The sequence below is a fragment of the Procambarus clarkii genome, chromosome 61, assembly GCF_040958095.1.
Source record: "Procambarus clarkii isolate CNS0578487 chromosome 61, FALCON_Pclarkii_2.0, whole genome shotgun sequence".
Taxonomy (NCBI): domain Eukaryota; kingdom Metazoa; phylum Arthropoda; class Malacostraca; order Decapoda; family Cambaridae; genus Procambarus; species Procambarus clarkii.
Window position 1 is genome coordinate 28,443,765 of NC_091210.1, and position 11,728 is coordinate 28,455,492.

The 11,728-nt window shown below is 32.4% G+C and overlaps 1 long non-coding RNA gene across 1 annotated transcript; it reads left to right on the forward strand.

Annotated features, from left to right (window-relative positions):
- Positions 1-360: 360 nt before the first annotated feature.
- LOC138354050 (uncharacterized) lies at positions 361-4,593 on the forward strand. The gene is made up of 3 exons (XR_011223406.1): positions 361-514; positions 1,206-1,312; positions 4,056-4,593. It is a non-coding gene; the product is annotated as an uncharacterized lncRNA (long non-coding RNA).
- The last annotated feature ends 7,135 nt before the right edge of the window (positions 4,594-11,728 follow it).

An 11,728-nucleotide genomic window follows, 5' to 3' on the forward strand; every position in this document is an offset into this window, starting at 1 on the left:
GGTATAAAATCAACTAATATATATATATATATATATATATATATATATATATATATATATATATATATATATATATATATATATATATATATATTATATATATATATATATATATATATATATATATATATATATATATATATATATATATATATATATATATATATATATATATATTATACATATATATATATATATATATATATATATATTATATATATATATATATAGTATATATATATATATATATATATATATATATATATATATATATATATATATATATATATATATATATATATATATATATATTCAAAATTCGTCAGTGTACTACATTTTTGTTGTTGCTTTTAGGTGATGCTTTTAACCAGTGTACGTGGGTCTGATTGTGCAACCACAGTTCGAAGAATAATGAAGATATGAACAAACGGCCTGTGGTCACTATACAGTCTGGAAGGGCAAAAGAAGAAATTGGCATTTCTACAAAAACAAGAACTATATAATGTTATTTTAAGTAAGTAACCAAAAAATTAAATAATTTTTTTAAAGTTTAAAATTCACTTAAAAATGTAAATTTTAAGTTAAAAAATTTTAACCAAAAAACTTAATATTTTTCATATTTGGAACCATTCCATAATCCCAAGCATAAATGATTATATTTCTATCACTTGCTCTTAAGATTGTTTCATTTAATAGAGGTTGGGCATAATTGTTCTCTGCTGCTAATAGAACTGACTGACTTAGCTATAGGAAAATGTAAACTTAATTGGTTTATCCATTACAGCATTTTGCAGTTTATTTCATGATCCTGTGCTTAATACTTGCATAAATAGTAGATTACAAAATGCATTTTTATATCATTAGTATTGAATAATAATAATGCAAATAATTGACTTATAAATGATGTACAATTAATTGGTAGGTGATATTATATTATTAATATTTTTTCATTCTTGCAAAGCCTTAACAAAGTCATTAACATGTTAATATAAACTTGATCACCTTCCACTTATTTTCTCATGTGCTACCTACATGTACAAAACCTTATTCCTAAATGCATATTTTGTTCTGAAACTTGTCCTTTATATGTTGTGTATCACCATCTCTGGAGAGTTTTATCTGATTGATGTATAAATTACTTTTAATTTTACAGAATATTATTGTTATACTGAATTTATTATTATATAAATAACTTAATTTTACAGAATCATCTATCAACGCACATCCACAAGTTGAGGAGGAGGATGTGACCTTCCAGATGTCTGAAGTACTGAAACAGGCACCAAACAGGCCTGGTGGATCTAGGTACAAGGTAAAATAATTTAATTTTTTTTTTTTTTTTTTACTAATTGTCCGATATATATATATATATATATATATATATATATATATATATATATATATATATATATATATATATATATATATATTTAAATAAATATATATATATATAAATATATATATAATGTGTCGTACCTAGTAGCCAGAACGCACATCTCAGCCTACTATGCAAGGCCCGATTTGCCTAATAAGCCAAGTTTTCTTGAATTAATGTTTTTTCGACTACCTAACCTAACATTTTCAGCTACCTAACCTAACCTATAAAGATAGGTTAGGTTCGGTCATATATCTCTATTAATTTTAACTCCAATAAAAAAAGAATTGACCTCATACATAATGAAATGGATAGCTTTATCATTTCATAAGAAAAAAAATAGAGAAAATATATTAATTCATGAAAACTTGGCTTATTAGGCAAATCTGGCCTTGCATAGTAGGCTGAAAAGTGCGTTCTGGCGACTAGGTACGACATACATATTATATATATATATATATATATATATATATATATATATATATATATATATATATATATATATATATATATATATATATATATATATATATATATATATATATAATATGTATGTGTGTGTGTGTGTGTAATTACCTAAGTGTAGTTAAAGGATGAGACCGTCTTCCCAGCACTCTTTGTCATATAACGCTTTGAAACTACTGACAGTCTTGGCCTCCACCACCTTCTCACCTAACTTGTTCCAACCGTCTACCACTCTATTTGCGAAAGTGAATTTTCTTATATTTCTTTAGCATCTGTGTTAAGCTAGTTTCAATCTATGACCTCCTGTTCTTGAAGTTCCAGGTCTCAGGAAATCTTCCCTGTCGATTTTATCAATTCCTGTTACTATTTTGTATGTAGTGATCATATCACCTCTTCTGTCTTTTAGTTTTGGCATATTTAATGCCTCTAACGTCTCCTCGTAGCTCTTGCCCTTCAGTTCTGGGAGCCACTTAGTAGCATGTCTTTGCACCTTTTCCAGTTTGTTGATGTGCTTCTTAAGATATGGGCCAACTTCTGTTGTTGGGCACCACACAACAGCTGCATATTCTAGCTTTGGCGTAACAAAAGTCATGAACAATTTCTTTAGTATATCACCATCCATGTATTTAAACGCAATTCTAAAGTTAGAAAGCGTAGCATAGGCTCCGCGCACAATATTCTTTATGTGGTCCTCAGGTGATAGTTTTCTATCTAGAACCACCCCTAGATCTCTTTCTTTATCAGAATTCTTTAAAGATTTCTCACATAATGTATAGGTTGTGTGGGGTCTATGTTCTCCTGTTCCACATTCCATAACATGGCATTTATTAACATTAAATTCCATTTGCCAAGTGGTGCTCCATATACTTATTTTATCCAGGTTTTTTTGAAGGGCATGACAATCATCTAAATTTCTTATCCTTCCTATTATCTTAGCATCATCAGCAAACATGTTCATGTAATTCTGTATACCAACTGGTAGATCATTTATGTAGACAATAAACATCACTGGTGCAAGAACTGAACCCTGTGGTACTCCACTTGTGACATTTCTCCAGTCCGATACATTGCCTCTGATTACTGCCCTCATTTTTCTATGTCAGAAAATTTTTCATCCATATTAGAAGCTTACCTGTCACCCCTCCAATATTTTCCAGTTTCCAGAACAACCTCTCTATGTGGAACTGTCGAATGCCTTTTTTAGGTCCAAATAGATGCAGTCAACCCAACCATCTCTTTCCTGTAATATATCTGTTGCTCGATCATAGAAACTGAGTAAATTCGATACACAGGATCTTCCAAATCGAAAACCATACTGTCTGTCTGAAATTATATCATTTCTCTCCAGGTGTTCTACCCATTTAGTTTTAATTATTTTTTCCAATATTCCAATTCCAATTTTTTCCAATAATGTGTGTGTGTGTATGTATATTTGTGTTGTTGAATATGACCGAAAGTCAGTCTTTCTGCCCCTCTCCTTACTGCTATTGTTGTTTCTCGCATCTGTGTATTGGTTGTATGTTTGGGCAATTTTTCCCCTTTTCCTAGTTCTGCATCTCTGCTTTAGTATAAATTTTGTTGTGCCATTATCATATATTTCACAAAACTTGACATACATCTCATTTACTTCATGTCCTAACAGCAAGTGTTTGTCAAATTCCTTAAGGAAATATCTGAGTTCCCCATAATGACCTCTCCACAAGTCAGGTTTTTCAACTGCTTCAAGCTCATTTTCTTCCAGATTATAATGCATTGCATACTTTATTCCCAAAAAGACATGGTCACTTTTACCCAAGTGACCATGTCACTTGGGTAAAAGGAGGGAGGTACCAAAGGAGGGAGGTACTGAATGATAAATATATCTTTCTCTTTCCTGGTAAATATAATATCCAGCATGGAGGGAACATCCCCTTCCCTCATCCTCGTAGCTTGTTTAACATGTAGAAACATGAATGTATACAGGGTGAGGTTTACGAAATTATATATATATATATATATATATATATAATTGGTCTCTGGTCTATATATATTATATATATATATATATATATATATATATATATATATATATATATATATATATATATATATATATATATATATATATATATATATATATATATATATATATATATATATATATATATATAAGTTTGTGTGTGTGTAATTTATATAAATAAATAATTAAATATTAATTTTGTTAATATCTTTTCAGGGAAAACTTGCAAGTACAATTCGTATACAAGAGGGGCAACAAGAGCCAGTGGATGTCTACTAAGAAAATATACAAGTCTTTATCCTCACACTCTTGATATATGGTCTTCTCTGGTCTCTTTATTTTCTCTCCTCACAAATGTCCCTTTTTTTTATTTCTTTTACGTTTCTCTCCTGTTTTTCTTGTCTTTTAATCTCTCCTTTCCTCCTCTCTTCTAACACCTCTCGTTTCCTGTCTCTTCTAGCTTCTCTCTTCCTTTACTTTTTATATTTGTGGTATTCATTTATGTCATTTTTATCTTGTATATTTTTCTTGTATCTTTTTCTTATCTTGTGTTTCTCTTCCCCTTCTCTTCAATGATTTCTCATTTCTCTCCTCTCTCTGTTGTTTCTGTTCTGTCTTCTCTCTCCTTGCCTTAATTTTGTTCTGTCTCCTCTTTTGTTGTGTGTGTGTCTTTCTGTCTCTGTCTGTCTCTCTCTTTCTCTCTCTCTCTCTGGCTCTCTTGCTCTCTCTCTCTCTCTGGCTCTCTCTCTCTCTGGCTCTCTTGCTCTCTCTCTCTCTCTGGCTCTCTCTCTCTATGGCTCTCTCTCTCTCGCTCTCTCTGGCTCTCTCTGGCTCTCTTGCTCTCTCTCTCTGGCTCTCTCTCTCTCTCTCTGGCTCTCTCTCTCTCTCTCTGGCTCTCTCTCTCTCTCTCTCTGGCTCTCTCTCTCTCTCTCTCTCTGGCTCTCTCTCTCTCTCTCTCTCTGGCTCTCTCTCTCTCTCTCTCTCTGGCTCTCTCTCTCTCTCTCTCTCTCTCTCTCTCTCTCTCTCTCTCTCTCTCTCTCTCTCTCTCTCTCTCTCTCTCTCTCTCTCCCTCTCCCTCTCTCTCTCCCTCTCTCTCTCTGGCTCTCTCTCTCTCTGGCTCTGTCTCTCTCTCTCTGGCTCTCTCGCTCTCTCTGGCTCTTTCGCTCTCTCTGGCTCTCTTTCTCTCTGGCTCTCTCTGGCTCTCTCTCTCTCTGGCTCTCTCTCTCTCTCTCTGGCTCTCTCTCTCTCTGGCTCTCTCTCTCTCACTCTCTGGCTCTCTCTCTCTCTCTGACTCTCTCTCTCTCTGACTCTCTCTCTCTCTGACTCTCTCTCTCTCTCTGACTCTCTCTCTCTCTGGCTCACGCTCTCTCTCTCTGGCTCTGTGGCGCTCTCTCTCTGGCTCTCGCTCTCTCTCTCTGGCTCTCGCTCTCTCTCTCTGGCTCTGGGTCTCTCTCTCTGGCTCTCATATTTCATTTGATTTAAAAATGTCTGAGATTTTTTACTTAATCTAAGTTATATTGCATGGTGCTAATATGAATATTATACATGACTGTTTTTTCTTTTCTTTCTCTTTCTCCCTTTCTTTCTTTCCTTCTCTCTCTTTTTCTTTTTCTTTCTCTTTCTACATGAATATTATACTTGACTGTGTTTACATTCACTTGTAGATTTTTATTTTAGTTAATTAGTCCTAAACTTTTGATTAATAGATTTTTATTATTAGTCATAGAAAAACTATAGTGTTATATGTATACTCGGAAAATTTTACTTGTTTTAGTTTTAAGTAACAATAACTGCTTATAACGTCAGACTGATCTCAGCATGACATGAATCACAGGCTGCTTGATCACAAAATCTATTGTGTTCACATATTGCATATATAGATTTTTAAATTTTTACTTTTATATTCTGTTATAGATATAGTCTATATATTTCGAGCTATTACATATATTTTGTTGTATTACTCATTCTTAATTAAATAAATATAATATTTTAATTCTCTTTTTGTACCCTATTTATTTGTAATTTACACATACATATATAGGATGTCCATTTCTATCTCAGATATGTCTTCTTTCTTTCTCTCCCTTTCTATTTCAGATATGAATTACAAAATTATTATACCCTAATTTACCCTAAACGATTTAATGTAGGTAATTAAAAGATCATAAAAAAGTTTTTAGAAATGTTAATTATATACGTTCTAAGGTTGTATATAAAAGTTCTCAAAAAACCTTTTCTAAACGTAATTATAAACGTGCTGAAAACAATGAAATGTCGTTTTTAGGATGTTTTAAAAACATGAAAATGTTTGCTGGGTACTCCTCCCTCGACAACAACAACAACAACAACCAATGATACTGATGAGGAGACAATAACAACAACAACAACAACAACAACAACCAATGATACTGATGAGGAGACAGCATCTACCCCTCAAGAAAGCCAGGCAACAACATCATCAGAAAATTATTATAGCTATGAGGAGATAGAAACTACTCCTCCCTCGACAACAACAACAACAACAACAACCAATGATACTGATGAGGAGACAACAACAACAACAACAACAACCAATGATACTGATGAGGAGACAACAACAAGAACAACAACAACCAATGATACTGATGAGGAGACAACAACAACAACAACAACCAATGATACTGATGAGGAGACAACAACAACAACAACAACCAATGATACTGATGAGGAGACAACAACAACAACAACAACCGATGATACTGATGAGGAGACAGCATCTACCCCTCAAGAAAGCCAGGTAACAACATCATCAGAAAATTATTATACAGATGAGGAAACAGAAACTACTCCTCCCTCGACAACAACAACAACAACAACCAATGATACTGATGAGGAGACAATAACAACAACAACAACAACAACCAATGATACTAATGAGGAGACAGCATCTACCCCTCAAGAAAGCCAGGCAACAACATCATCAGAAAATTATTATAACTATGAGGAGATAGAAACTACTCCTCCCTCGACAACAACAACAACAACAACCAATGATACTGATGAGGAGACAACAACAACAACAACAAAAATGATACTGATGAGGAGACAACAACAACAACAACAACAACAACCAATGATACTGATGAAGAGACAGCATCTACCCCTCAAGAAAGCCAGGTAACAACATCATCAGAAAATTATTATAACTATGAGGAGATAGAAACTACTCCTCCCTCGACAACAACAACAACAACAACCAATGATACTGATGAGGAGACAATAACAACAACAACAACAACAACCAATGATACTGAAGAGGAGACAATAACAACAATAACAACAACAACAACAACCAATGATACTGATGAGGAGACAGCATCTACCCCTCAAGAAAGCCAGGCAACAACATCATCAGAAAATTATTATAACTATGAGGAGATAGAAACTACTCCTCCCTCGACAACAACAACAACAACAACCAATGATACTGATGAGGAGACAATAACAACAACAACAACAACAACCAATGATACTGATGAGGAGACAGCATCTACCCCTCAAGAAAGTCAGGCAACAACATCATCAGAAAATTATTATAACCATGAGGAGATAGAAACTACTCCTGCCTCGACAACAACAACAACAACAATCAATGAGACTGATGAGGAGACAATAACAACAACAACCAATGATACTGATGAGGAGACAGCATCTACCCCTCAAGAAAGCCAGGTAACAACATCATCAGAAAATTATTATAACTATGAGGAGATAGAAACTACTCCTCCCTCGACAACAACAACAACAACAACCAATGATACTGATGAGGAGACAACAACAACAACAACAACAACCAATGATACTGATGAGGAGACAACAACAACAACTAATGATACTGATGAAGAGACAGCATCTACCCCTCAAGAAAGCCAGGCAACAACATCATCAGAAAATTATTATAACTATGAGGAGATAGAAACTACTCCTCCCTCGACAACAACAACAACCAATGATACTGATGTGGAGACAACAACAACAACAACAACAACCAATGATACTGATGAGGAGACAGCATCTACCCCTCAAGAAAGCCAGGCAACAACATCATTAGAAAATTATTATAACTATGAGGAGATAGAAACTACTCCTCCCTCGACAACAACAACAACAACCAATGATACTGATGAGGAGACAGCATCTACCCCTCAAGAAAGCCAGGCAACAACATCATCAGAAAATTATTATAACTATGAGGAGATAGAAACTACTCCTCCCTCGACAACAACAACAACCAATGATACTGATGAGGAGACAACAACAACAACAACAACAACCAATGATACTGATGAGGAGACAACAACAACAACCAATGATACTGATGAAGAGACAGCATCTACCCCTCAAGAAAGCTAGGCAACAACATCATCAGAAAATTATTATAACTATGAGGAGATAGAAACTACTCCTCCCTCGACAACAACAACAACCAATGATACTGATGAGGAGACAACAACAACAACAACAACAACCAATGATACTGATGAGGAGACAACAACAACAACCAATGATACTGATGAAGAGACAGCATCTACCCCTCAAGAAAGCCAGGCAACAACATCATCAGAAAATTATTATAACTATGAGGAGATAGAAACTACTCCTCCCTCGACAACAACAACCAATGATACTGATGAGGAGACAACAACAACAACAACAACCAATGATACTTATGAGGAGACAGCATCTACCCCTCAAGAAAGCCAGGCAACAACATCATCAGAAAGACCGGCCATGGCCACAACACCACCACCATGGGAAAATGATACAGTGACGAAAACATATACAGTTGTCTCAACAGAAGAAATAATAATTATTAAGGCAACTACCCCATTAACAACCGAAGAAAGCCAGTCAACTTTAGAAACAACAGAAGAAACCACTGACTCAACAACACCAAATGACACACAAGAAACAATCAATATCAATTCGACTGTTCTTATTATTATTATTATAATTTCTATTTTTTGATAAGTTTAGTACTTTTCATTTGGATTTATAATAACTTCTCCTCTTATACATTAAATGAAGATATAGAATTAAACCACTCTAATCAGGTTAAAACGAAATATGATTTAATAAAAACAACATTTTTCTAATCAATTTCTTGCTCAATAATTTCTGTCTTAATGCATTTATTGAATGATTAAAAGCAAAATAAATATTTGATCATTTATTATTCCATTTTTATTTTGTGCACACACACACACACACCCTGGTCTGGTATTCTATTTACAGTATTAACATTTAAATTTATCCAATAAGAAGGTTAATTTGTTTTTTAAAGTTTCGAGGCCAATTAGCATAATATTTTCAGGCTTTAATGCACCTGAACTTTCAATATTGAAATAAAATTGTTTCCGTTTAGTACAATCTTCCAGAAAATAAGAAGAAGTGTTGTTACAGCAATCAAAATCTATATTAATTGTCGGGTTCCATTTGGCGTAGTTTTTGCCAATTCCCTTGATAGCATATGCTTTTAAGCATAATTCTTGTCCATTATTAAGTTTAACCAAAGGAATTGGGATTTCTTTATGAAAAGATGGTATTATATCAGATGTTGTTATGAGGTAATGTTTGTCTTCACAACATTTAACATCCAAAATAAATTCTACTGCACATTTTGTACAAAAGTTAATACATTGACATTTCCATGGAATCTTTAATTTATTAATGAATTCATCTGAAGGTATTGGAATTAGACCTAGACGATGAATAATGAACTCATCACTTAATATAGTTGTATTTTTTTTAATTTGAACCCAATCAATGGCTATAGTAGGAGTCTCAGCTATAAAAATCCGCTGCAATCCATTTACTAGAGCTAAATTTATGTTTTCTATTTTAAATTGTATCATGTCAGGTGATAAATCTAAAATTTTAATTGTTATCTGATCTGTATTGGTAGCCATGTCTTGAAATAATATTGATTTGAATAAACCGTTTACCTAATATATAGTATGTAAGGTTACAATATATATTCATTTTAGGAATAAAAAAAAACTTAAATTATCATGGAATACCGGAAAACCATACCCAGGTCATACATACAATTATCACTCTTTACCCATCATCAGTCATCCATCCCTCACCCATCTGCCCCTGGCACTGGTCCAAGAGCAAGGGTCACTAATTCTCTTCAACTTTGAGGAAATAATAAGTAAAGTTTATTTATCTTTCCTTCTAATTTTTCGACATTTTAAAATTACTAAGGGACCTTGGGTATCCCCACTACCATCAACATCAACATTATTATCAGAATCTTCATCATCATCATCACCCATATTTCTATGGATATCAGTGTCATTAATTTCACAAGTCTCTCTATTGATCTTAGCATATCTGAAATTATACTTAATATTATTAGTATTCATTTTTTGGGAAGATGCATTATCATAGTCTAATGCACTGTACAAAATATATTTCTGTAAACTTACTACTGCCTGTTGATGTGTAGCAGCAGTTAGTGAATCAAACACAGTAAGTAATTTGAAGTGTAATTTAGTGGCATCTCTAGAATTGATCTCTTTGATATCATGATCACAAATTACAGTGTCCATCAATTATCTAACAAATTTGTAAAATAATTCACTACTATACATGTTTGCTTTTTCAATAAAATTTACCATGTATAAACTATTATTATCTATATACTTTTTATTGTTAAATTGAATATGTTTTCTTAACTTACCAATTTCATTAATAAGATATTTATAAATTAACTTTTGATCCTTCCGGTCTTGTTTTACCATTAAAAATGTTCATAAATTTGTTAAGATTCTAATATATAATATTATGTATTTATATTCTAACGAAAAACTTAAATTTTTAAGGTATTTGTTCAATGTATTTAGACAAATATTGTTTTAAAGTTTTCATGTCAAAGAAACGAGTATTAAATTTCAGTTTGAATCCTGGAAAGCCCAATCCAGCGATTTGATATATTTTTCTAACTATAAAGTTATTTTTATTGGTTTCCGATTGAGGGAAAATATAAGTACCATTGTTTTGAATACCCCTTGGACGAGAAGAAGAATTGAGAATTCTATGCGAGGGGGCATTTATTCCACCCTTCTGGAGTAGACCATAAGAAGATTTATTTCCATTAGATGGACCAGGACCATTGATCTCGTCTACTTCATCTTCAATATTATCTTGTATGACATTTCTATGAATTTCATCATCTTCTGTTGGACTGTTTCTATCTTCTCTTACTTTGGCTCTTTTGAATCTCCTAATTAATCCATAATTCATTCCCCCTTTTTTTTACTGATCCTAATCCCTCTCCTGTAAATATATTAAGTGAAATATAGTAATGAATAAACAATCTTAGTGGTATTTCTTGTTTTACTGTTAACAGTGGGAAAAACTTTTTATTAAAATTACCAGTTGAATATGTTTTTGAAATTCTTATTTGGAAATATTTTTCTTTTCCATTACGATTTTGGAAATTAAAAACAATTAATTGACTCCTAGTTGAACTGGACATTTATTTTATATTATTTATTTTTATATATTTTATAAAAAAAAATTATTTTTTAATAATTTTACATACACTTTCTAAATTTAATAAAGTCGAATCATCCAAATTAAAAAAAAATAAATCTTCTGTTTTTATTTGTTTTTTAATATCATTGAAAAGGTTTTCTAATTTGTTATGTTTGTTATTATTGTTTTCTCCATTTTTTGGAGATTCTGTTTCACTTTGTTGTTTAGGGGACGATTTATTATTTCCAGGTGAAGAAAACATTATATGGTTTTCAGTATATTTTCATTTCACACACACATATAAATATAGAGTATATATACTTTTTTTTTTAGTACCTGTTTAATTTAATTTTGAGTTAATCTGG